The sequence below is a fragment of the Tigriopus californicus genome, chromosome 6 (genome assembly GCF_007210705.1).
Source record: "Tigriopus californicus strain San Diego chromosome 6, Tcal_SD_v2.1, whole genome shotgun sequence".
Classification (NCBI taxonomy): domain Eukaryota; kingdom Metazoa; phylum Arthropoda; class Copepoda; order Harpacticoida; family Harpacticidae; genus Tigriopus; species Tigriopus californicus.
In genome coordinates, this window is record NC_081445.1 from 8,929,002 (window position 1) to 8,934,707 (window position 5,706).

The window sequence follows — 5,706 nt, forward strand, 5'->3', positions numbered from 1 at the left end:
CAAGGAACAAGAGCGTTTAGTGAAGCGCCTCTGCACTGCTTCAAGGGCCAAGACGTCTATCTTCAGATGAGGAGAGCAAACTTGGGAGCCATACTCGACAATCGGCCGAACATACGTTCTGAATAAAGATACATCCAAATTTGGATCCTTGGATGAGAAATGCCTTCTAATCAGCCCCATCGTCCGATAAGCTTTTGTAGCAATGTGGGCTGATTTAAACTGAGCTTTAATTTGGAATCCAATAAAACACCCAAATCTTTGTAAGATTACACTATGTCCAGAGTACTACCACTCCGACTGTGAATTGGGGCGTTCTTCGCGCTCTCATATCCAAAACGCAGAGATTTGCACTTAGCAAAATTACATTGCATGTCATTTAGTCTTTCCCAGAAGTCCGTCCAGATCACAGAGTTACCAGAGCAGTCTTTCTCTGGCAGCCTCGGCCAAATTTTTCGTGGATAATTGACCTGGTCCGACGTTCACGTTTCGCACACCTGATTCTGGTTGAAGAGAAGGAGGTTGCGCCCAAACAACTCAATTTTCCCTGCACAGCAATTAGTTATCACTCCGTCGTGATCTCATGTCTGTCCCTTCAGCATTTTAATCACTCATGTCTATTCCAGATTAGATATCCGACCAGTTTATGCGTTGAAAAATAACTTTGCATCTTACTCATAATAAACATACATTAGGAAAGAGAAAGGGTGTAAATTGGCTCACCCAGAATGGTGTCCCAAACTAAGAGAGTTTGGCCTTCTCAAGTTCCATGAGAAGGGATGTTCCAAACAGGGATGTAACCATTTCCACCCGTTTATGTGCATGAGATCTTTGAGGCACAAGGTATGCCTCAATTTCAAATGCACAAAGCCCATCTCAGGGGCACTAGGAGGAAGAGACAGCAGTTGTCTCAACCTCATTGTCAAGTCTCTCAACAGACTTACCCCACCCCTTTCCTCTCTCTCCTTCCCTATTTCCCTCCCCTTGTTCCCCTCCCTCTCCTTCAACCTCACCCTCAATTCCTTTAACCTCTCTTCTGCCCAAACTTTGTAGCACTAATCCCCTCTCTGGTCGCCGTGAGCCCAACTCATCTTTCAGATCATATGCTTTGGTGGCGGCCACAGCTCCTTCTCCCCCGCTTTTACCCTCTCCTCAAAGGTTTTTTCATCCTCCGCCTAAGATGAAGTATGTCCAAAAGCAAGTTTTTCAAGGTTAGAACACCTAGTCAAAGATTTGATAGCACTAGTCCATCTATGGACAATAAGCCCGTAAAGGGCTTTATCTGAATGTGCATTGTCTTATTTCCAAAAAGGATAGCACAAAGATCAAGGTTCTTGAGGAACTAGCTTTAGATAGGCAGGTCTTGTTCATTTCCATGACAGAAACTTGGCTTCGACCAGGGGCCATAGATGAAGAGCTGGCCATGGTTCGTTTCAATTTAGTTCGATGTGATAGAGTACGCCCTGACAATCTCAATATTTCGCATAGAGTCGTATGTCACTATGTTAGAAATGGCCTACACATTAGTCAGGTAAAAATGTATAATGGAGAAGTAAAGGTCTTAGTTTGTCATCTTCAAGGTCTTGATCTGTCCATTGTGACAATATATAGGCCCCCTCTTGTTCAGTAAGCTCGTTCTTGTCAGCTCTCAAATTCATAGGAAATGAGTTGGACCAGTCAGCTTCCTCCATAGCCACCAGATCCGGAGCCACCGCCTCCACTTTGGCATAGAGGGGTAGTTGCTAATGGTGCCGGCAGTGGCGAGGCCAAATGCCAAGGCAAGGATGGCAACAGATTGCATGATTGACGATGCAAGCAGCAGAGTAAAAGTGGTGGATAAGCAGGTGATCTGGAACAACAAATGAACTGATATCGAAAACATGCTGACCCGGGGTTTATAAATGAACGGATTCATATACAATGTCTAGATCTCGAGCAAGTCACAGCGTGGTCACTGTGCGTGTCTTGATGGAGGTTTGCTCACTCGTAATCATTTACAATTCGAACCCCTCATCGTCGTGTACAGACTTGAGAGAAATAAATGCAAATTCCCCTCGCTTACATTTCGCTTCGACATTCAACCCAACCTTCAAGTGTTTAATCTTTCTATCTTCATATAACCTAAAGGCAGTTGGATGAGAGCAACTGGCTATTTCATTTTGGTGTCAGGCTATGATTTGACAGTACTTGGTACGTTGCAGTGGTAAAGTTTTGCTTTGCTTCATTCGTAAGAACTAACTTTCCGGTATGACAGCGCTCAATATTTTTTCCTATTTGATGAATAAGATTTCGTCACTTCATAATATTCTTGAAAGCGACAACGGGAGAGAGGACAATTTGAAATTGTCATCCAAGCTCCAAATTGTGAAGCATGAATTGTTGCGTAACAAACTGTTATCTGAATTGCGTTTTTATTTGACCTGTATTTCAGTCTGAATTTTTTTGCAAGTCTCCTACAAAATTAGATGGTAGCTCTCTCGCTCGGACTTCCTATTGATTTGGTTTTCTCATTGAAAGATTATTCCGACTTCGTTATCCCAAATACCATTAATTGCTTAGTTTGAAGGAAACACCTAATTTTATTTGTGGTTCAAGGAGTTTTTGGTTCTCCAACATATTCCTTGTGCGCATCCAAGATGTGAAATTTCGGTTTGTTTTGAATTGCAACTGTCTGCATTTTTGCACATTTTTTTTCAGTTCGGTTTCTTTTTTTGTTGCAGTTTTAATTGCATTTTTTGCCACGTTTATTTGCAGTGTTTGGATTGGCCATGACTCAAGCTGCTTTTTTAAAAGCGCATACAGTTTTAAGAGTTTATTTACTGACCTTTTTATAAATCTTTTTAGTTTTGGCAACATTACAGACTTCTAGTAAGAAATAGGGTATGATGTAATCATTCAGTAGAGTAATGTACTTATGGAAAAAGTTTGTGCACGCCTTTTGACCATTCTTGAATTTTAGCTTACCATGTCATTTTGTTGTTCGAATATTTGGCTACTTGCTCTTTTAAAAGGCGTTAAGGGAATTGGAACTTTCTGCAGTTTTTTTCCACAGTTTCTTGCATTTTTTGCTCTTTTTGCATTTTTGATTGCATTGCTGTTTGTTAATTTTAGTGGCATTGTTTGGAGCCCTGGTTATTACATATCAAGTTAACCATTGTACGTATATTGCCCGCAATTTTAGTAAGGGCGGTATAGGTAATTAAGGTAGGGCAGTAAGTATTGGTAAAATTTATATAAATTCAAAATAAAAAAGTTACGCAATTTTCAAATTCATCTTCGTGAGTTTTAACGTGACTGTTTTTTTCAGTTTCAACATAAAAATATGATTCTTTTGCAAACGTTCTTACTTTTAAGGATAACTATGCTGACTCTCTTTCAAATCTATCGTCCACCCCATCTAGAGTATGCATCTCCTGTTTGGGCACCAGTGAGCTCTGCCGGACTTCAAAGAATAAAAAGGTCCAACGATGTTTTACACGCAATATATCTGAAATGTGTAACCTCTCTTATTGGGATAGACTAAACGGCTAGGACTATAGTACTCAACGAAGATATGAAAGATATCTTATTTTGTATTTTTTAAATGCATTCACACACGATAGCCAAATCCGGGAATAATTATAACGAGAATGACCGTAGGGGTATAACGATGTGAGGTGAGAGTACAATCTAGTCATAATGAAAGTAGACTTGTCAAAACCATGAAATCCTCGTTTATTCTATATAGAGCTCCTAGCCTATGTAATCTTTTACCCATCAACCTTAGACAATTCTACCTATTAATGAATCCAAGGCCATCTTTTTAAGCCGACTCGACTTAGATGGGTTTTTAAACACGATTCCTGACCAGCCATATGTACAAGGGCTATCTCGATCTGCAACTCTAATTCGTTGCAGAATCAGATATTTTACCGTGCTTGAATTTGCCCACAATCCCATCCCTTGTATCGGTGGACAATCCGAGAAAAAAAATGGATCCCAACATTTCAAGACGGAAAAACTTTTTTATCTGATTTTAAATTGAGAAATATTTGATCCACTAACGAATTAGAGCAAAATATTCTAGCTTGCCCTTGATTGGAGGGTTCATCTAGAATGCCGGTAAAAATTGGTCCAAATCCGACCTAAAGGATGCTATTGGATCAACACCAACATACTCCATAAGAATATTTGAGAGCAGCAATTGTACAATGATTGGGCCCGAGAAAGAAGAGAGTTGGATTTCATTGTTCTAAACTACCTGGATTCCAGCAGGCTTAAAGGTGCTCTCAAAACACTCTTTAAGCCTCTAGGTCACTACAATTGGACCCAAATCCTGGCTTGGGACATGGTTCATGAATGCTTTTGAAAACGTACAATATCAGATACCTTTCGTACCTTCTCTGAGTACTGTACCAACCCAACCTTCTAACCTCTCCAACACGAGAGCTCTCTCATTGCTCAATGTTCCTAGTGAAACATTGCTACTACCAAGCTTCTGAAGCGGAGCAATGAAGATCATGAAAAGGAGAGGCCCCAAATGGAGCCCTGAGGAACACCCGACTTGACATCATATATGTCACTAAGGGATCCCTCAACCTTAACCAATTGCTTCCTACCAGAAATGAAACTTCTTTAACCAGTTAGAAACCTTGCCTTAGATCCAATCTCATGGAGCCTGTTAACTAAAAGACCATGATCTACCTTGTCAAAGGGCTTGGCAAAGTCGAGATAAACTACATCAACTGATTCATGGGTTCTCGGTCCCTCATAAACCTGCTCTATACGTTCAATCAGCTGTGTAACCGTGCTATAATGTGCTGGAAACCATGCTGGCTAGCAGGAAGGACTTCACTAACTTCAAGAAATTCAACAAGTTTGAACTTCATGATCTTTTCAAACATCTTCGCAATATTTGAAGTGAGAGAAATAGGCCTAAAGTATCGATGGGGAGCCGCTTATCTCCCCTCTGAAAGCAAGAGCTAGCTTCAAAGAAGACGGAAACATGCCTTGATCCAAGATGCACGCGTCAAGTGCGAGAAAACCGGAGCAAGAACCAGTGAGCATTTCATCAGAAACAGAGGTGTACCCCATCAGGGCCAGGAGAGCTTGAGGGTCTCAGGTCCTTGATGGCCTCTAAAGTATCTTGATCTGTGACTGCAAGATCATCTAAACGCTCAAACTTGACAAGCGCTTGCCAATCTCAACAAACAAATAGAGCATTGGGCTGTTGCTCCTAATCTCTTTGGAGTTGAAAACACACTATAGAACTGATTCCAAGTACGTTGGCCACAGACTCTACATTGTCTTCCCATTGACCTCAAAAGACCCTATAGGGTGTTTCATTTTTCTCTTAGAGTTTGCATAAGAGAAAAATGCCTCCGTATTCGACCTCGCCTCCTGAACTACTCTACTCTCTTTTTCAACTGATACGTCTCAATGGAGGCCCTAATTCTATCTTGGATCAACTTCAACTTTCTTTCAAGGCTAGCCACAAATCAGGTCATTGAAAAAAAAAACAATCGAGAACGCTATTCTTCTAGTGGCTAACCAACGTGCTGGGAGAAATTGCGCAAGATCGCAAATTCCTCCAGCTTTTCGAACGACTGAGATGTCGATTTCGAAATGGGAAATATACCCATCTAGACTAGCCTAGTCTCTAGACTAACCTCCACTCTACAACGCTAGCCGGTAAATTGAAGTCCCAACAATTAATACCTTCGAGCAAAC